Genomic DNA, 22,856 nt, shown 5'->3' on the forward strand with positions numbered 1-22,856 from the left:
TGATGCCGGTACAAAAACCTCTCAGCCCAGTTGTTTGTTGGAAGACCAACATGTGGAATAGATCTTGATGCTACTCTTGAAGGGCAGATGAGCAGTTTCTATGGTAGCTATTGCATGAAGTTTAAGATCAGTTAACTGCATTCGTTAATGGCAGTCATTGTTAGCTGTGGATATGTTTTGCAGACCAGCAAGAGGCAATTGCAGATGGACTTACGCACACACATGGAGCAAGGTATAGAGTTCAAGCTATAGGCACAGAATACATGCATGCCTGCTGTTCCAAAAGTTCTGCCACTTGACCCACGCAAAATATTTTTAAACTTTATTTTTTGGCTGATAAGTATTTCAATTTTGGTTTTTTGCTGAGAGAACCTCTTTTTTTATTTTATTTTTCAGCAGGAAGGCAAATCATCTTTGAATACTGCCAAATATAACAAACATCTACAGATGGGTTGGTCTGCAGCTGGAGGCTTTAACTTTGTAGTATTTATTTGAAATATCAAAGCCAGCAGAGCAAGGCTAAAACATAGTGGGCACAATTCACAGTGTTTTGGCTCTTGAGCAAATAGCAGTTGAACTTAGAGGTTGGGTTTTTTTTTCCTGCTGAAATGGAATTTATGCAGATGTGCTTTGCACTAAATTCATTAACAATTACATCCTGGTGCGGTTTTCACATTTTTGTAAGGGATCTGCATAAGCACTAATTAGATCTAAAACAATGTTACTGTGCAAATTACAGTGCTGATTGTTCAAGTCGCCTTACATTCTGCATCTGCTTTGCAACGATGATAACATAGGTGCATGCAGTACAAATGCCAGCTTTTTACATTTAGTAGGATGATTTATTTAAAAGATAGCATTGAACAGATAATGCTGCAGTTTAAATTTCTCAGAGCTGCTTTTAGGTAATATTGTAAAGTAAAATAAATACTAATGCTAATAAGTTACATAAACTAATTGCCATTTCATTAGTCAAGAGTGATCTTCTCTGAGGCACATCCACGTTCCATTTGGCAGCAAGTACCAACTGGGTATATCTAAATGAAAGCAGTGCTTTGCAAAGATTGCATTCTCGCCTGAATGGAGGAAGGAGGAGAGAGAACATCTCAAATTTATTGCTTCAAACCATGGAAATGAAATCATTGACTTGCTTATTCAGCTTCAGTTCCAGATAACGCATCGTGGTGGAAGGTCATTAGGAATGTAATCTATTTTTAAGGAAACGCTAGTACTTCAGTATCTCGGCCCCCACTCCACCTGTAATGCCCCCATGTGTGATAAGACAACATTAAGCCTTAAAGCCATTTTAAAGACAAAATTTTAAATTCAGGCATTGTGCTGCTCTCCTTATTAATTTTAATGCGAGTTCAAAAAGCGTACAATGGGATGGGGTATGAGACGTCATGACGACATTCATGTATGCAGAGAATAATACTGTCGGCCCAAATTCACTTTCAGGATGAGTCATCCATAAAGATCTTCTTGCCTCCCAACCAGCTACACCTTCACTCAGGATACTAACCAAGCACATAGACATGCCAGCAGTGTCCCGGTATGCACATCTCCTCCAGTCTTCCTCGCAGGTGGAAGCAGTGCCACAAGGCCAGTGCACATGCGTGAACGCAAATGCACCGTACTCACACTCACTGTCTTAATCATCATTTTCAGGGACAGCAACTGTTCTTCCCTAATCAGTTGAAGCCTTTGGGAGGGGCAGGGTAATCTGCAAGAAATTTTCTAGCTTAGCTCCCTTACAGAAGAAGCCAAGGGGAAACCATGTTTTAGGGGAAGAAAGGGTTTCCCAGCACAGCTACTAGAGCATGAAGGATGTGTCTTCTCACCAGGCTTTCTACAGCTGTGGTAGAAAAATAGGGTAAATGCAAAACATGAGGTTTTGTTTTTTTCTGGTAAATACTGGAGGAATGTCAGCGCCCAAGAGAACAACCTGCAGGGACTGAGACAGGAGTTCCAGCTGCCTTTCTCTGAGAGCCATGGGCCATGGCTACTAAAGCCTCATAATTTTCTTGGTTCCCTGTTTACTTGTGCTTAAGCATTTCTGTTCATCTATCCACTCCAGCTCTTCTTCAACAAAATTATTTTATTTTCATTTAACTTGTAGATTCATGCACATTGTATCAAGAATGACAAAGTAGACCAGGACTCATTCTGCCTGGAGAAGAAGGGGAGATGACAAGAGTCATCACTGGTGTAAAGAGGGTGAATAGGGATGGATTGTTTACTATCTCTTCTGGTACAAGAACTACACTGCCAGATGGCAGGTCCAAAATTCATGAGAGAAGATTCCACCACCTTGACACCATGTGGCTCAGCTGGAGATGGTCTGCCACAAGAAGCTGAAAGTTTATACAGGCTCAAAAAGCAATTTCTTCTTTCATGGAAGAAAAGAAAATTCGCCAAGGGCAGCTAAACACCAAGACACCACCTCTGGATCAGAAGATCACTGAATTACAAATCGCTGGAGGCTGAGGGACTGTTATGGGGGGATGTTCCACTACATGCTTGCCTTGCTCGTATACTCTTCCCACAATATATTTGGGTCACTGCTCAGTGCAGAACATTTGACTAGATGGACATTTGATCTGACACAGCATGGCTCCTCTCATGTCCTTCATACCCTCTGTCAACCATTGAATTTACACTCCTGAACTTCAGGTACTGAATTTCAAACATTTACTGCACATAGTGACTTCTGTCTCACCTCTACAGACAAATGCTTTAGGCATAAAAAGTGAGCATTGTTTTGAACACATTATAGAGAGTATTAATGCTATCCTATTTCAAATACTTCTGTTAGATACATTGTTCAGCAGCTATTCTCTGCTATGTTTCCTTTATGGCAGTGGAGAGAGAGGAGGTCCTGTCCTGGACCCTGAGTTGGGCAGGGCTCTTCAGTGCAGATCTAACGAAGAGATGTCAGGGGAGTACCTCCCTCTTCATTGATTAGAAAGAGAGGCTTAGGAGCCTGTCCTTATCAAATTAAAGTTAATATTCATAAATAGCCCTCTGTCTTATACTCAGAACTGTCTTAAATGCCTAAATCCTGCAGACTTTCATGAACAGAGCTATCAACATGCCTAATCTCTTTGGGTTTAGGCTCTGCAGTCACATACAGGCAAATCTCATATGTATGTTCAAAATAAAAAAGGAAATCAGAATAATATTAAAAATAAAATTAAATATAGTAGTATGCTTAAACGGTAGGCCCTTTTCTGCTTATTTTATAAAAACGCAGTAGTCTCCTAAATTTAATTAAGACAGTCTGATATGATGAAAGGGTTCTTTAGCATAAAAGTCTTTGAAGTTTCTAGAAAAGAGTGAGGTATATAATTCTGAATAAGGGAATCCCACAAGATTTCTCTGTACTGAAATTAAAGTGCAAGATCTTACCTCAAGAATGCTATTTCCACCATCTCCAGGGTATTATTAGCTTTTGCAGCATGTGCCACTATTGGTTACACTGCATTGCCCACGCAGGCTGAAAGGACAGAGAAAGAGGATCCAAATAATCCATTGGAACACGTTGAAGTAAAGGCCGGAGCCTTGTGCATGGTGGTCTCTCTCTAGCCATGCACCAGAGGACATTTTTACTGTGCAGTCTCACCTCCTACCTTAAACACAAGCCAGCTATTCTTCCCTTCATTTCACAATTTACACCAGGTCAGCTCTAGCAGAGGTGGAAGCTGAATCCTGGTTTCTCACATGGAATATTTAGCCACTTTTTCTAGGTCTGAGGCTCCAGCAGCTGCTTTCCTTTAATCAAGAAGAGACTCAGGAGTCTGGTTCTCCAGTACGTTATTGATGCATTGCCAAATACTTGCGGAATCTATCACTTAAATCTCTGTCAGATCCTCTTCAGTAGCTGGCCTACATAAAATACATTAGTTACTTGCCTAAGTAGTATTTATCTGATAAGGTAACTGAAAGTTTGTGGTTTAAATCTGCATGATGACATGTGCTCTTGCCTTCTTTTCAGTTTTCCTTTTTTAAATCCTCCTGCTTACATAATGAAATAACATTTTTGCCACTAACCCTATGCAAATCTACGAGTGTGGCTAGCTGGGGAGGAGAACTGAAGCCGCTTGCGATTTGGTCCTTTGTCACATGTTTCGATTGCTGGTGTCACACCTTGACAAACTTGAAAGGTGAGAAGCAGATTCTTTCCTGCTACATGGGGCACATTTATGCTTGGAGTCTCCTGCCATCGCTCCTGACTTGCTTTATATAAAACGTACCAATTTCTGGAGGATCATCCTAGCTCAGTAAATCTTCTTGAGACCTAATTATTGTAACGGCATCGGGGTGCTTTCACCGGCTCCCTGGAAAAATCCAGTTATTACCATCAAGCAGCGACAGTGCGCACATATTGCGAGGTGGCAGAACTCTTGTGTCATGAATGTAATACAGAAACATTTGCCTCCAGCTCAGACACATTCTGTCAGAGCATCCTCGACGCATCTCTCCCAAGGAGTCAGATCTGACACTTGGGATGGCTGGCTGTCTACTCATCCACCCACTTCTTCTCAGGGTTTCTCTTTGCCTAGCAGGAGTGGGTACAGGGTTCACTGAGAACCCTGAAAGTAGGCTATTAAGTGACCTAGATTATTGCGGGGGGGGGGGGGGGGGGGGGTGTTCTATTTCTGTGCTTCTCGGCCTGTGTGCTTATGTTAGTTGCTTTGTCTCCAGGGCAGCCTCTATCCAGCAGGAAATCTGGTAGGGGGAGTGGAAGATGTATTAGGGAGAGCAGGCTGTCTAAAGAGAGGAAAGAAGATGATGATGAATAAAAATAATGGACCCGAGGAATAACTGGAATACAAAAATGCAGTTGAAATCCAATACTTTCTTATGTTTGTGGCTTAACATGTGTCAGTTGGCACATTAACAGTAGCATATGGGTTGCTCTGATGTGAGTTACTGCATACAGTATGTTATGTTCAGGCCTAAAATGTGTAATTCTTTTGGATTAGTGTTGGCAGATTTCAGTGTGCAGCGTACAGTAAATGTTCATAAATTTAATATATTTATAAGCTTTTCTGTGGAGCTCATTGCTGTCTGATCTGAGAACCTCCCAAGTAGCTCCACAGAGCACAGCACTAGTAACTCGAACCTCCTTTACCAAGGCAGGGGATGCCACACGCAGTTTGCTGCAGGGCTGAGGGCAGAGCCTAGATCATCTCCCAAGTTCTAGCCCAATGACCTAAATGACTTGATCTCTCTTCTTGAGGTTCCTATAGGCAAACTCCCATGTCATGAGGCAAACATAGGTTTGCTGGTGAGCTGGTGGCAGGTAGTGTAGATTTAGTGCTTTCCACCATGCCCTTCCCCTGGATTCTACAGTTGAAACTGAGTACCTTCCAGATTACTTCCTTGCAGCTCATCTCACCATTTCGACAAAACTCAGTCTAAAGGCAGAGGATGCTGTCGGAGAGTGCCATTTTTTATGGAGCACATCAACAAAAAACCTCACTCCACACCAGTGCTTCTCCAAAAATAAGGTGGCCAGGTTAGATCTTGCTTCCTGACTCCCAACCCACAGAGGGGTGGCAGGTGCTAGGGCCAGGGTGCAATCACCTGCCGCCACCCATCCTGGGGAGGAATAAGGTCTTGAAGAAAGAAATGGCAGTGTTTCAGTATCTAATGTTTTTGAAATAAAGGAACAGAGACAAATATGTGTTTCTTTAAAGCTGATTTCAGTGGACTTTCTCTGTTCATTCCTTTCCCTGAAATTATTGCTAGCCTCATGCTCTCAGTGAAATGGGAAGCTCTGGCTATAGCTGGTTCCCAGAGGTCTCTGTCCCATCAGCAGAAGGCTTAAGTATCATCAAGAGAACAAAATCCTTGGCAAAGAATATCTTGAAAGCACGACATTATTGCTCAGCCTTGCGAAATATTTGTTCATTTGGCTTGGGCAAGGAATATTTTCTAGAGATGTGCATAATGTTTTTTTCAGCCTCTTGCTAAAATCAGTCAAACTGACTTTTGCTCTTGGAAAAAGCATGTGACTCCATGTTGAGTTGGCTACTAGTAGGGACTGATACACAAGAAACTTTTGCATCATGGCACTTCTAGCATTTTATGTTCACTAAAGACAAAATAAGACCAACCAGTGGAAAAAAGGCTGGAAAACATTTTTGTTAGCAAGAAAATGCAACCTAACAATAAAAAACAGCCACACAAATCTGCATGAAAAACTAAAATCAAGCATTTGGTCTTGGCTCTGGACCACAGTCCAGCCTCTCCACTAAGAGCTGCCTCGATGGACACGAACCCCCTGTGTCATATGGGAGACCTGGAAGGTTTCCCTGACCTGCTCTGGTGCCAGCCACATAAGTCCAGAACAGTGCCAGAGACTGAGGAGCATAAGCAGAGGGAGAAAATGTGAAATCTCCAGAGGTGTCTCCCACCTGGGCTGCAGGGGACCCCTGCACTCAGGGGCTGCAACTGACAGCCACCCCCTGAGGGTGGCCCAGGTTAGGCTGTGCCTTAATCAGGCATCTCCCCGTTAGTAGGATCCCCAGGACTTAGAGCAGGCTGGCATGCAGCCACCCCTCTGCATCCTCAGTTGCACCTATGGAACAAGTATAGCCCTGCGGCAGTGTGGTAAATATACAAGACAAAAAGGAAAACTGTGGAGAAAACATGGTATGTAATCAGTATTTTCAGTACTGATTTGAATCTGTAAATCAGGTATGAAGATGACAGTGGACGAGGTTATGCACCTTGACAGTCTGCTTGCTTTCCCCCAATACTTTGATTTTTGGCAGATTTTGTTTATTTTTTTATAGTGATTAAGCACATACCTTTTTTTTTTTTTTTTTTTTCTGAAGCCCACTTGTACCTGCTCATCCTCAAAGCCTCACTGTGACTGTCTTAACAGCTCTAAAGACAGATTTCTCAGTTTTGGTTGTTACCTTTTGGAAAAAAAAAAAAAAAAGGTACTGGTGTGAGTTTTTAACAATGAAAATTTGGGTTTTCTTACAATTTTTTAAGAAGGAAAAAGAAGGTTCTTTTTGTTGGTATTACTAGTGCAAAACTAAAACCTACTTATCCATATCAAGACAGACTTATCCATATCAAGGCCAACGACTGACATAAACGGTGTTGACAAGGGCCAGTTTTTAAACCTGTGGCCCATCAGCTAGATCTCGCTCCCCTTTAAACAGGAACCAAACTACAGTATTTCCAAAGAAGTGGGTGCTGGTGGGTATGATGGAAGGGAAGAAATATTACTCCAAAACAGTCAAGTGCTACTGAAAGACTAAGGTGTCCCTGCAGAACATGCACTGCCTAACAGCATAAAATGGCTTTATTAGGCAAGGAGCAAACTCCAGCTTTCCTTCTTCCTTGAAGGAAGGGAGAGGCGGGGTGCAGTGAAGGTGACTGGGGAGATGGGGAAAGCACATCTGTGGGGCATCTCAGCTCCCTGACTGGATGCAGAAACCACATTGACCCTCAGGGCTGAGGAAGCTTTCACTTGCTTTACCTAGTTTGATTTGCAAAGGGTCTCCTCAGGCAAACATACCTTCCTGCCTGCTGATGCAGTTTGTTCCTGCTCGGTTATCTCCTCATCCGTCACCTGCTGTATCCCCAGGAGTGGGTGGAAGCTGCTGGGCATGGAGAAAGCATCTCTGGCACCCTCTTAGGAGCCTGGATGCACACAGCTGCCTGGAAATGTGCAGCTCTTGCTTTCTGATAGTCTTGCTGCTGCTCATTGCTATGTGGACTTAAGTAATGCTAGCTAGCTCCTGACAGTCACCCAAAGCAGCATGCTGTATTTGTAGTAGAAGTGCAAGCGTAATGAGTTGGCACTGTTCTCGATACCTAGTTTTCTCCCTATCTCCAACATGAGGCTTCCCTTGCACCTCTCTGATGGCATTCGCTAAGCTCACTTCTTCCACCACTTCTCATTGGATTTAGAAAACAAAACCTACCTGGGCATGGACTGGGCTCACTAGGCAAAGGGCTGTCATGCATGGCCATATAAGCACATCGGGGTGAATCTTGCATGCCTGGTGGGTGTCTGGTGACTGCAGCACTAGACGTCCTTGCACTGCACCCACTTAGGTCTGGGAAGGAGTCCTGAAGATGGCACCCATAAGCCTCTACACATCTACAAACCCAACCTTCAAGTAGCATTATGTAAACGGACGTGTGCAATGCTAACAACTGCTCTGGAAGTGTTTCTTGTAGTCACATAACTTCCTCAGTCTTAGATATGAGTTCAGAATGTGACATAGGAGCAAAACATCCCCAGCGACATCAAGCCCAGGACAGACCAGAAAAACTGCTGGTGGCTCTGGAGTACACTCCAGTAACTCTAAGTATGTAATTGAGGCTAAACATGAAAGAGTTGATAAACCAGAGAACAATCTACAATGGCTCACAGGCTTGGAAGGCCTGATTTTGAAGAAAATACTGAAAAGTGGAAAACTGCTATGTGTCAATTACATTTAGGGCATAAACCTGCTAATGTTTGAAAAATATATGGGTAAGAGAAAAAGGAAAAGAGATTCTTGACTCAGCAAGTGCCAGACTAATAATATGACACTAACAGGAATCAGTGTTTTCCCAGAGACATTGGTAAAAAACTTGTTATTTTTACTTAAGAAATCACCCAACAAAGACCCAGCAGCCTAGACCAGGCAAAACACTCAAAATGGAATAATCCTCCATCTTCAACAGGATGGATAGACAGGGATGGGAGGATTTAATGCATCTTTCTAGCTCTATTTTATTACCCAAACAGTAGAAAATCAAATTAAGTTATTGTTAAAGTAGCCGTTTGAATGATAATATTCCATTTCCATTACTTCTGGCTTTCCAGAAGTTTCCCCTCTGGATTTAAACTTGTTGTGTTGAGCATTAAACCAAAACAGTTTGTTTGAAAACTCGAGCAAATCCTCTTTTTTCCAGTCAAGAGAATGGAGTAAATAGACACTTTTGCTGGTACATATAGACACACATCGGTACTAAAAGTAGTTGAAATAAATAAAATCCTCTCCTAATGTGAAAACTTAACAGCACTTTCATGTGTGTTTGTGTTTTATAGACAGAAGAAAGTGCTGTGTGCCTGCTTAAAGATCCCAGGTGTTGCAGCAGGTATACTTGCAGGGCATTAAAAGAGCCAAGAGATGTGTGTGGATATATTGTGGAAAAACGGTAACCATTTTTATGGGATGATTTCCCATATATAGGAAAGTGGGTAGCACTGACACCAAAGATTCGAGGATCAGAAGAAGCTCATGAAACATGTGCATGGTCACAGAGCCATGGGCACATTCACAATGTAGAATAAACATTAGTGTATGAGGATGCAAAATGTACAGCTATTGCTCATGTTATCATGGTTTCAGGATTTTAGCTTCTAAGTAAGAACTTAGATAGGGTCTTTTTCCCTCTTCCCTTAAAAGAAGGGTCAATTTGTGATGAGGTAAGGGAACAGATTAAGTTTGTAATGGGTTGTCTCTCCCCTCCTTTTCCCCAGAGTGGCATGAAAAGGAGCCTCCATATTCCTCTCCCACATGCTGTCCTGAATTTCTCTCCTTTCCTCAACACTTAACTTTTTCTTGGAATGCCTTTACGTGCCAGATGACAGCGAGTTACTGTGCTAATTGCTTTATTCTTCAATAAGGACATTTACTATACCAAACTCCTACAATACTTATGTGTAAATTAGAATTTGGCCTTGGAACAGCCCTCTTTCAACAATCAAAAAGCTTTCTTGAATGGATAGCTTTATAGATTTAAAAGGCTTTGTCTTGGATAGATTTTTTTTCCTTTTTATTTATTTTTTCAGCATTAGTGGCTGTTTTCACCCTTATGTACCCTTATCAGACAAGAGAAGACTAATAAGTCTCACCAAATTGCTCTTGTTTATTAATAAATCTGCATTCAGATCTATTCCATGATACAGAATTATGGAGCCCCATGCGCAAATTCCCTTCTTTAAATAACAGTGGTCTTCAAATACATGAGCTTAAGTTTTAGACAAATGTTTATCAACCTGTCAGCTATGCTGAACAGGGTTGCAGCTGCACGGTGAGCACAGAGAGCCACAGGGAGTAAAAGAGGAACTTACCACTTAGTTCTTTTTGCCCAGAGAAGAAATGATAATTTTAGTTATACTTTGCTCGCTTGCAACAATAAAAACAAAACGAAGCCACAGAAGAAAACTGTCATGTTACACCCCTTCCATCTGGCCTGTGCTACACACCCACATATCCCGTCATTCTACAAATTAATCTTTCACACATTTTTTAACAAAAAAAAAGTGTTAATGTTATAGAAGAGAAAATAAGGTAAACAGAGAGCTGTGTAAAAATACATTAACATTAAAATATGGTGGCAGTTATGGATTTTCTTAATTGAATAGGAGAGTAAATATTCACATCAAATCAATGCCAATGGCATGCAAATTAAAGCTACATTAGGGCAGCCTTGATATAGGCATTACCATTTTTGACACTTCTGTGATTTAAAATAATATGCAGACTTTATTCGTTAATTTTTTCCTCCCTTCTTTATGTTATTTTTGAGTGGGTAATTTGCCATTACAGAGCAAAATCCTTCTCCTGTGCCCTCTTATGTTACTCTATCTTATTTTCTTCTTCTGCCTGGAAGGCCCTGTGAACACAGGCTCAGTTTAATTTAGGGTTAATATTGAAGTCTCCCCGTTGCTGGACAGATCTCTTTGAGCAGTTGCCCTCAGGTCTTACCTGGCCCCAGCACACAGCCAAATAACCTGTTGAAAGAGTCTGAGGAAAGGTGCCTTTGATTCACCACGCCAGATCCTACAGGCATCCCCCTCTCCTAGTTCTGTGCCTACATTTCCCCCTAGATCTTTCTTCCATCTTCCATTCAAAAAATTCTTAAAAGAAAAAGAGAACAAAAGCGAGGCCCCTACCACCTCCAGAAGGAGAAACCTGGCAGGGGCTCTCAGGGGCTGTATGGCTCCAGAGGTGAAAGTAGGAGGTATGAAACTTGCTGCCTGGCATAAAAATCAACTCCACCGTGCAGGAAAGTGGGACCGATGGATCTATATGGGACAGAGATGAAGGAGTACACATCTGATGTGATGCCAGCAGCTTGTGAGTAGCAGTTGTACCACAGCATGGATTATGCAGACATTTCCTCCTGGACGACTGGAGGGAAGTTCAATCCCTACCCTGTGAGGCAGCAGCAGTGTCACACGTGTGCAGCCTGAGCTCCTACAACACTTCATTTTCTGTGGAAGCTTCTTTCTTCCCCGGCACTTCTTCAGTCCTCATCAATCACTAATATTTCTGCATGCTATCTCCAGGTTTTAGGAAGATGGGTCCACAAACACCCCACCATGCTCCAGGAAGAAGCTACATGGACAGGTGAGCTCACACCACGAGAGCCAGCACGTGCCTCCAAGTGCTCTCCTTGCAGGACCAGAGTGGTCAGGTGGACTGGAGAAAGCAGGTGCAGGAGAAAGACAAAGAGCAACACTATATCCCCAACTTGGCTGTTCATTCTCCATTCATACAGACTCAGGAGGTGGCTCGAGCTTCTTCTGTAGTGTACATACACAGCTAAAAGCTCTAAAGCTTAACAAAGACTTGATGGAAATAAAAAATTGAATTCTTCTAAACACAAAGTCCCAATAAAAAGAGTCTGTATTGAAACTTGTGCATTTGAATCTATACAAAGCTAAAAGCCAGCATTTAGGTTTTCTTTCTGCTCTTCGGCACATCCCAGGAAAACCAGGAAAACAACAAATCAATCACAGGGTCACACTACAAGTGTTAGCTGTATGCCTTGGAGGTTGCTCACCAGAGTCCACACAAAAGGTAAGAAGGGCTCTTGGCTGCAGCAAGGACTGCAAAACTGCCACCGCTTAGGAAGTTTTCAGCACAAGAGAGAGTCTGTGAACCTTTGCTTCAGAGGGCACCGTGCTAAATTGAATGGCCAGCAAGATTAGGACAGAGGAGTCTGTGAGGAGCTTTTCTGCTCTGTTCTGGCAAGCCCTATCTCTTTCACAGAGGTTGATGTGGAGAGAAGTGTTGTGGGGAGAAGGGGGATAGGGGCTGCAAGGCTGTGTGTTTTCAGTTTCAGTGAGCACCTTCTACCAAAGCAGAGAGCTCAGAAGAGGCTCTTAAAGTTTCTCACAGACACCGAAGACTATGTTTATATACATAAACCAAATGCCTTCCCCTTACTGACTTAATTTCTTCTAACCTCAGGTATACCTCTGACTCCCATTCTCCTTTTCTTTCTCAACTCTTCTTTCCACCTCCCTCCCTTATCTTGTTCTCTCTCTTTTACATTTTTTTATTCCACATACATTCCCAGGTGGTGGGGGTGGGGGTGTTGTTTTGGGGGTTTTCTTTCTTTGTTACAGGGAAATAAGGGGACTTTGAAGTTAGGAAGCCAGGATGCTGAGTTCTTATAGCAGCCTGACACCTATTTTACTGCCTGAAAAAAATCTACCTCATGGTCCACCTCTGCTTTTTAATATGAAGAGCTGAGATGATAAATGCCAATTGCAAAGACAATTGGCTGCAATGGTTAATGTTTGTGCAACACTTCACATATCTAACCATTGTATCCAATCTTCACCACCAGAAACATGCAGAGCTGCTGCCACTGCCACCCAGACTGTCTCTGAGTGTGATGATTAATGAGCCCACAGCCCTATTTTGCTGTTGAAGTTAATGTTGCTTCCTGAGGGCAACACGCCTGATGAGAGAATTTGCAGCAGTCCATACGCTATATTGATTCAAAATGCCACTGTATGTTTTAATTAGCTTTTAACCATTAAACAGTGGGCCTGGAAATTAAAACGGCACATATGTTTATGCAGCACATGTCTGTACCAAAAAGGTGAGCATTAGGCCCAGTTATTGACCTGTATGCTGAACAGCCACTGGCAGTTAAAACCCATCTTTGTGGAAGATAATACATTTCCATGGCTTTTCATTTTTGTTAGCTTTATGCCAAATATCCACTTACATCTATTTTCAAGCCTTGAGGAATATATTTTTTCACCCACCCACGCTATCTTTTGAGAGTTATAACATGCTAGAAAAGTTTAATTTTAAGGAGTTGTGGTTTAGGAGCTAATGCGAGGGAGCGGGCTCCGTTGAGGCCACTGAGAAAGTGGTGTGCTGGGATGAAAGGCTGCACTGTGACCCCTCCTTTGCACCACCAAACAGTGATCACTGATAAGGTGCTCATTATTTCCTAACCTGTATTGTACTTACCCTTCAGCATCTGCATAGCAAAGGGCTAGTTGAAGCAATCTCCTGATCAGTAACCGTCATTTCTGAGAACTCATGGAGGACAAAGAGGGTATTTTATCCTTCAGAGAGAATCAAAAGAGAATTGCGGGCCAGTTATCAAACTCAGTTTATCAGACAAATACAGGAACAAATAATTAAACATTTTAAAACCACCTAGAAGACAATAAGGAGATGAGCACTTGTCCACACTGATTTATCATGAATGAAGCATGTTAAACAAATCCAGTTCCTTTCTGAGACAGGTTAAGAGGCCTTGAGAGAAGGGGAGGTAATCGACACTGTGTCTTGCCTTCAGCCAGGCTGTTTACTTTGCCCTACCTGATACTCTTGTGACTAAACCAGGGAACATGGTTAAGCCAAAACTAACCAGTGGTGGCAGGACTGGCTAAATGCCATAGGCAAGGGATCACTACCAAAAATTCACTCCCAGACCGAAGGGCTATATTGAGTCCAGTTCTCTAGGTAGCTGTCCTACATTTGACATAACTCAGTTTTTTCATTAATGATACAGATAAACAGATTAAAAATGCAACTCTTAAATTTGCTGATGACACCAGCAAACACCCTGGAGGAAAGACGGTAATTCAAAATAGTTCCGTAGGTTTCAAAATGGCCCAAAAAAGCTGGGTGCATGGCAGATAGGATGAAAGCAAAATTTTCTGCTTCAGTAGGAATAATAAACTGTGTAAGTGCAGGATCCACAGCGAGGGACTGACCAAGAAGGAGGTGGACGAGCTGGAAGATGGAAAAAATTAGACAAAACATGAGAAACATGATCTACAAGGAATATGTAGGTCTGTTTAATCTAAAAAAGACAAGGCTAGATGAGATACGATGGCTATTAGGATACGGAAGAAATAAACCCTTCTGCATGGCCACTCTGGGTAGGACAAGAAGTAACAAGTTTCTCACAACACTACTTGCAGGAAGACAGCAGGAAAAATGTATCTCTGGAAAGGCTAATGGAGCAGGGAAGGAAGGATTGCCTGGATGGATGATGGGGTCTCCTTCACTGGAGATTTCCGAGAACAGGACAGACCAGTGTTTCTCAGAAACAGCCCAGATACAGATGATCCCGACAGCGATCCAGTCAGGGAGATGAACTAAGTGATCTCTTGAAATTAATTTAATTTTTTTTTTTTTTTTTTTTAAATTTCTATGTTACCCATGGGAGGTACAGAACTACTGTGTGCCTCAACTCCACACCAGTGAAAGACAAGTGTCAGGGGCCAAATTAAACAAATCAATGAAAATGACTCACATTGAGCTTGGCTGTCTCAAACTGGTTAATCACTTGGGGTTTGCAACTCATACAATTTATCATCTGTGCCTGCTTTATCACAAAAAGCAGATATTTGCCAATCATAGTGTGGAGAAAATCAGATATTGTTGTCATGACTGAATGCTCCGAAATGCATTTAAGCTGTACAGACTAGTTAGACGTAATGTATATTTAAAATTCTTGAAACCAGCAAAAGATCAGATTGAGGAAGGAGAGAAAGATGATAGAACAGTGACACTGTGCAAGTTAGTTTAAATAAAGAATCTTATCAAATCCACTGACTACTTGTTCACATCTGTCCAAATATAACTTATGCCATATGTCCTACTATATAAGTCAGCTTGGAGGCAGGACACTTCCCTAAGCAGCAACTCACTTCCTGAATCTGCTCTATCTTCTGGAGAATAGAGAGGGGGAAAAAAATGATACATCACAGAAAAATCTGAGAAACAAACAAAATAACCTTCTAAAAGCCTCTGGGAAATAAAAATCCTTCCTCTACTCTTAACAGTGTGGTTAGCTGAATCTTTTGTCTTCTCATGTATTCGGAAGAGTAATCACAGAGATGCTGTTCCTATCATAAGATGACTTTGAGGAAACCAGATGCCTCAGTTTTACTTCACCTTTTCAGCTTGCCAAAGTGGTAAATATTCTCTTGCCAGTCACCTCAGTGACCATCCTCCCATCATGGAAATACAGCTTATGGTTTCAACCTCTCGGGTCAGACTCCCAGGTATGCCAGCCAACCCCTCTGCCATTCATGGGGCTTCAAGGGCTTTGGTGCAACCGTGAGCAGCAGGCAGGAGAAGGGAGACCCAGCCCTTGTCCAGTCGCGGTGCCTCCCAGCAAAACGCTTCCCGATGGAAGCTTTCAGCTGGCAGTGTCGGATAAAAATATCGGCATCAAAATCCCGTTTCAGATACCAGAAGCCTCCTTATGGCTCTAAGAGTTTAATTTTCATTTAAACATCAATAAATAGCAGCATAAGGGTTTAAGATGAATTATGTAAGCCCTTTAGCCATAGCCATTACATTCTGCCACAAAAATGAGCTGCTGTTCTCACTTTGTTTTATGGGCTCACTGTAGCCTGTTGTTATCGTAGCTGCCAAATAAAAACCAGCAAACCATGCAAATGAAAATATAATCTTTTATGCTTTCATAGTCTTAGGATAAACCGGCATGTGCAGTTTTAGAGGAGGGTGGTTTTTTGCAGTCTGTAGCATTATGCCCCTGTCCTGGGAGCCTCTGCGAGTGGAGAGCAGCAGTGGCTTCTCAGTGGAGACCCCTCGGTCAGCTGTTCTCCTGTCTTCAACTGCAGCACTGTCACAAGCTCACAGGCAAGGAAACACACAATACCTTCACGAAGGTATGAAGAAAGGGTGGATTATGGGACCTTTCATAAAACTGGAAAGTCCCGTTGCTTTAAAAATAATAGATTTTCACCTTTAACTTCTCTCAAGCCTCCTCATTCCCTGATGGGAGCACATGCCTCATGATTTGCTCCGAGCCATGTGTTTCCCAAGGGTCTGTCACCCAGCAAACGTGCCAAGAGAGAAAGCCACGCGAAGTAATCGTGACAGGGAACAGCAGCTGAAGCCGAGTGGTAAAAGCATATGACTCCGCACAGAAATACCTGGGACAAAATGTGCACCAGTACATGGAGAGAGAGATAAAGAAGAGCCAAGAGGGAGCCAAGTCAGGGACAGGGTCTTATTCATGCCATGTAAAAAACAGGACTGTAAGCATGAGTTAATGTGCTTTCAAGCTAATTACAGCAGAGCACAGCAACTATATTAATGACAGAATATTGAGAATACAAGTACATGGACTAACACATAACATTTAGCCCATAACTTTTCTGCCCAGAATTGAGATTCAAAGATTGTCTCCTTCACCTTTGCAATGTCTTGCCTCTTTCTTTTGTCTGTCTCGGTTTATTTTCGTAGTCACATTCACTGGTGATAACATTTTATATTTTGTGCTTCCTAGTGGGAGCTATGCTGGATGCTGACACCCACTCTTGTGCAGAGATTTTTGCATATTTTTTTTTTTCTCTTCCACCCGTTTTACACAAGATGGTAACATATGGCCTTGGGTGATTAAATGATTTAGTGAATGAACTGAGCAGAAAGAGCAGGCTGATTGGAAGAAGACAGCTTCTGTTTAGGCATAAATGTCTTTGTAATCCATAATGATAGGAAAGAAATTACAGAAAAAGCATAAGACAATTTAATTGCGTTTTGGTTAAATATTGTATTTTTCAGGTCTGCTTTAAATATAGTGAAATAATAGTACAGAGGCTATTACTTATTTTGTTTCTACAGCATGTCCTTGTAGAAGGGGCAACCCCCAAATGTACGCAGATGCGTACACCCACACACAGCATATAAAGAGAGAAAAATTAAGCAGACAGGTTTATAAAATTAAGTTGGCATTTCATTTATTAACTTCTGAACAAGGCAATCTCACCAAACTTGGTGATGGTCACGCTAGCTGAAAAGGCTTCACACCTTCAAGCTTTCTCAGAATTACTCTGAATACAATACCCAGTCGCACCTGTGCGGCCTCAGCAGGAACCACAGAAAGTTTTGTGGAAGAAATGTATCTCGGTATCTTCTGAGCAGTCCCACCCAGTATGCCTCTGCCACTGCAGGAGCTCAGGGAACAAAGTAACAACCACTCACGCTCTCTTCCTTTCAGGGCATCACGATCTGTGTCTCTTGTCTTTTTGAACTCTAGGTTTTGCATTTGTTATATATGTTTGGGGAAATACTTGCACTTGCAGTGGCACATGGCGTAGGTCTGTCCTGAGCAGATGTTCATGGTTGGCTAGGGTTGTGGGAGAGTGGACCCCGGCAGCCAGGTGTTCTTTAGACTAGAAATTTGAAGCCAATTCCTTTGTATCCAAAACAAGCAATCTTTTGAGAAAAAACATTTCTATTCTGGTTCCAGTGACGGTGTGCATATCATTAATACTCAACAAACAAATCCAACTGAATTCCAGTTCACATCTCTACCCATGAGGCCAATTCCATTCTTTATGATCAAATTTTTATGCAGAGCCTTGAAATTGTCTTGAGACATCACAAAGAAGTCACTGATCTCAGCAATTATCCCTGTGTGAAGCAGAAGCTGTAGCTTAAAGCTAGACAAATCTATGCTCCAGAAAATGACACCTGGACCTAAAGAAAGTGTATCAGTGGTGCCTGTCCTCGGCTTGCCACGTGAATGCTAGGTGATAAATCTCAGAGCACGGCACTCCTCCTTTATGTGATAGCATTTGAGAGGAGACAGAAATTTTTGGCCCACGTGCTAAGAAAAGCTCTTAGCTGAGCACATCCTGGTGGCTTACCCAGCATGGCTAGGGCTGATAAGAATTACTGATCCAGTCAGACCCTGGCACAATAAAATGCACATTTATCCAATCCATGCAAAGGCTGTATTATGTTATCTTGGCACTTCCTCAGCACTGGTTAACCAGAGTGGAAAAACTCAGTTCCATGGTGACATCAGCTGAACCTCAGGTGATGGCAGCTCCAGAAACTACTTTTAATTTTTCTGAAAACCAGGCTGCCATTAAATAATTTTCACTACCATTTAAAAAAACACACCAAAATTTAAAAAAAAAAAAATCAGGAGTGCCATGGCACAAGTCCTCCAGAGATATTTGCTGCTGTACATCCAGTCCTATTAGTCAAAGCATTCTGGGAGAGTTTTAATTTACCAAGGGGGGACCCACTTTCCATTGTTCTATCAATTAAAACAGTAGTAATGCATATGGGTGATGGTATCTGGTCCAAAATAACATGTAGAGCATAAACCTGGGATGTTTGACTACAGATGAGCAGTTTTAATTGTCCATTTATTTTTTTCCATGGAGAACAAAACGGATGGTGCGTATAGTAATGAGCACAGCACCGCTCTACAGTTTGAAGAATATGTAGAAAATTCTGTTATAGCAGGTATAAGAAAGAAGTATTAAGGGCCAAATTCGCAGCTGGTTCCACACTATAGCTGTGCTGTGTTAGCACTCAAATCTATGGCTCTGGACCCAAATATCACGCAGGCACCTTTGACAGCTCAGGGCTCTTCCGCTGGACTGTCAGGAAGAGTTTCCACGAGTGTATAGCACCATTCAAGCTCCAGCAACAAATGTGACGAACACATTTCGAGGCTTGCAGGCAAAGCTGCCATCTGCAAAGCAGCTCGCTACGTATTAATCAATCTTGAGCAGCAACAAACAATACTGGGAGATTCACCACACAAACCGTTTTAGAAAAGACGCCAGGAAACCTCGATGTTCTCAGATCAGAGGCAAGCGTGGAGGCTCTACCAGAGCTGCAGGCGCTCCTGTAGCACCACATTGCAACGTCAGCATTGGTTATGAGCCAAAGGCCTTCAGGCTTGCTTGTTGCCTGGAGGATATAAATGAAAGTCAGCAGGTGCAAAGGTGCAAGAAGTGCAAAATTGCATCATGTCTTTCCAAACTGTGTTTGTGCAGTAAATGAGACTCGTTTCTTTCCACATGATATCGAGAACATTTTTATTTTCTTTGGCTTATAAATGTTCTTAGTTCAATTTTCATGTGTGTTCTCTACGGTACCTTGGGATGCCTGAGGTGATTTATAAATATGTGTAGAGACCAGGTGTATTGCCAGATGTTATGTCCCTTTACAACAAGGCTTCACCATCCCTTCCAATGGAACGCCTGTCTTATATTATTTTTTCTACTAGAGGATCAACTGGACTACAGGGTATTTGTGAGATTTCCCTGTGTGGGATTTTTTCTTAATTCACTTTTCTATCATCTTGTTTCTATATTTAAAATAATGCTAAGTCTTTAAATGTCTCTAAATACTCCTTAAAAAAATTAGAGTTCCTTTCACATTAAAAAAAATTGCAAATGTCAACAGTTCCAGGTTTAAATCAATGAAGTTTGACTCACTGCCAGAAAGATTTTTAATCTTAAAGTGTTACCTACACTCTCTTTTTTTTTGTTTCACTCCCATCTCCTATTTAGAAATAGTAAAAAATTGGTTTATTACAATAGCCGTATAAAGAATAATTGCAAATCATTCTCTTAAATATAATTGTATTAAGAAATAACTGCAGCCCCAAGGGTGAACCAGTCATAAGAGGCAAAAAGGACAAAGTGATTTATTTGCCCAAGGTCATATATTCAAATGATAGAACAGAAAAGAAAATACAGCCTGATTTAACTAGGAATCTGCACTGTAAATACTAGGTGAGGGGCGATAAGATTTTTCTCAGTACATCTTAAAACATAAGGAGGTAAGTTCACACGTATGGGGAGGAAATAAGTGAACAGAATATATGGAACAGTAAGCCACATGAAAATTTATTTTAAGATTATTTTTAAATTCTAGGTCCTGTGAAATCTATAAGGACCTGAGAAAGTCCATTTGCTAAATGTCCTCTTTAGCAAATAAATTCTTTGAATTTCTTCACATTAATCAGCCTCGTTTTTCCCAGAGTTTTATATCATGAAAACAACAAAACTGCCTCCCTCGGTAAAGCTGCACTTGTATAAGTAAGTATTCACAAACTGAGGTCTTACTAAGTGACCCCAAGCAGTTGGTGAGAGAGCTTATACTGGGAAGCATGAGGCAGGATGCAGTTTAGAGATCTAGGACAACATAGCTAATGTAATCATTTCAGGCACATTCACTGACAGTTTAAATATATACAACCGCATAAGTTAGTTGTATGGTTTAGATTAAACAAAACAACAACAACTTTAGAACTATTTTTCAACGGTATTTCCTATTAAAATATTTTCAACATTTATTTTTCAGTTGAAGGAAAAAGCAGTTCAGTAGTTATAGGGAAGATGTTCAAGAAATGACAGGCAGCAGGGAATAGAGTACTGATTTTTCTCAGATGAAGTGATTATTAGCACTGAGGAGACAATCAGGAAACATGAAGAGTCAGCATCTTAGCTGCTGCATCTTGAAGACAAGGACAAAACCCCATCGAGTTCCAGGTATAATGGAACATGGAACATGACGCCAATGAAAAAAAAAAAAAAAACCAAACAAAAACTTAAAGATGCAATTGTATCAATGTCTAAGAAGGACGGAAATGCTATGAGGTTAATAATTTAAAAATCCCACACTGGGTCTGCATGAGCGATCATTTCACCAAAGGATAGAGAGAAAAGGGTTTTATATATTTTTTTATATTTATGTATGTAATGCTTGAAGCATATGGACACCTAGATGCTAGCTGCTGTGTGATATACATAGCAGTTCTGTCAGATACATTAGGCACAGCTAGAATTCAGTATGTTTCTTTGTAACGGTTTCATATTACTGAAAGAGACTAAGTAGGTGCCTTCAGCTTGTATATCTACTCAATCAATTTTGGTTATTAATACATAACTGAGTTCTTTTTCTTTAAATGCTTGAGTCTCTGTTGGTGGGCCTTGTTTTCTTCAAAATACTTCCCTCTGTTAAGTGTTTACCTGAAACTGAAGGGGAGATGGAGAAATACTCAACTCCTTGGATTAGCCTTTTCCCAAGACCTTAGCTCTTCAAACCTGGCCTCCACTGCCCTATCCTAACCCACCATTAAACCGTGGTATTCTTCAAAGCTGCTGACCTCAACCTGCCTGTGAACCACCCCAAGGTCTGGAGAGCTCCTTTTCCCCTCAGGCACCGTTCTTCCTGCTGCTGCCCAGCAGCGAGCAGGCCTGGGCGCATGTACACCCCAAACGACGCTGACCTACTGGCAGGGCTCCTCGTCATCTGCCCTGCTGCGGTGTGAAGCACAAACATTACTGAGAGAAGAGGTGGAAACTCTAGCCCAGGGCTGGGCAACTCATTAAAAGAGAGAGGAGCCAAAGCATGCTCCCATCGCCGTCTTGTTACAAATTCACAAGTGGCCCATGCTGACGGAGGAGAGAAGCTAGGACCCAAACTGCAGAATTACAAAGGTAAATATTTATTCATGTGCATGAGGTGTCCCAGCCAAACTGGGCACACCCCAGGGATTTTCTTTTAACGGTTTTATACCAGGGTATGATATGAATCACCTAATTACCTACTACCGCATATTTCTAATTATCCAATCATAAATGTGGTACAGCAAAGCAATTATATTTTTGTGCGTCTTGCAGCAGCAGCATCCATCAGCATCCTTGTGGCTTATCTGTTAATCCAGATGTTTCTGTCATCAACTTCTGCAAAGTTATCAGGCATCAGCAACTTGTGTTTCTCCAAGATACGGATCCCTCAGTAAATTTTGCATAAAGTTTCCTTATCTTAGTCAATCGCTTGTTCTTAGTAGGGGCAGGTGATGGGTCTTGGGTCTTGAGATAATAGCACAGCAATCACATGTTAATAATGTTCTTGGCTCCTAATGACTGCACAGTCTCAGTAATTTACATCACGCTCTCCACCCTGAACGGCCCCGAGGTAGCACAGTAAGGCCCAGACAGTGGGGCTGCCTGCTGCCCAAGATGTGTGGGCAGCCCACACCGGGCCGGTCGCGACAGCGGGCAAACTCCTCGCGAAGCGAGGGCGGGCAGTTCCCTGAAGGTGGGCAGGCCGGCCTGGCCAGCCCCGGCGGCCGCCAAGGCCTCCCCAGCCAGGCCGGGCATCCGTACGCACGATCCCACCGCATGGGGCCTAGCCCGGCACAGGTGGCCCCGTCACCGGCGCGGCCGGACAACAACGCGGGGACACACTGGAGGCGTCCGGCCTCACCCCCCGGGGACGCCGGCCCAGCTCGTCCCATCGGGACGCGCACCGGGCCAGGGCCGGCCCCGGCCCCGGCCCCGGGGGCAACCCCAGCCGCACCTGCCGCCCCGCCGCCGTCCCGCCATGCACCGCGCCACTCCCCCACCACCCCGCCCCGCCCCGCCCCGACAACCGGCGCGAGGCCTCAGCCCGCGCGCGCCCTCAGGAGAAAAGCCCCGCCCCCTCCCGCCCCGCCCCCTCCTCGCTCGCCCCGCCCTCGGGGCCGCCCCCTCCCCGGCTCGGCGGGGCCCCGCCCCCTTCCGCCTCGACTCCCGGCCGGGTCACGCCCCCTGCCTCACCGCACGCCGCGATTGGCGGCGCCGCCGGCGTTCCCGGGCCGCCCTCCTCCACTCAGCGCCCGCCGCGGCCCGTCACTCATCGGCGGGGCGCCGCGCCGGTTGGCGGCGGCGGCGGCGCGGGCGGGCCGGGCTGTCAGTCAGGGAGCGGAGTCCGAAGTGGGGAGCGGGGAGGGGGCGAACATCTGTCTGCCGCAGCCCGGGCCCGGCTGTGCCGCCGCCGCCGCCGCCGTGC

The sequence above is a fragment of the Athene noctua genome, chromosome 1 (assembly GCF_965140245.1).
Source record: "Athene noctua chromosome 1, bAthNoc1.hap1.1, whole genome shotgun sequence".
Taxonomy (NCBI): Eukaryota; Metazoa; Chordata; class Aves; order Strigiformes; family Strigidae; genus Athene; species Athene noctua.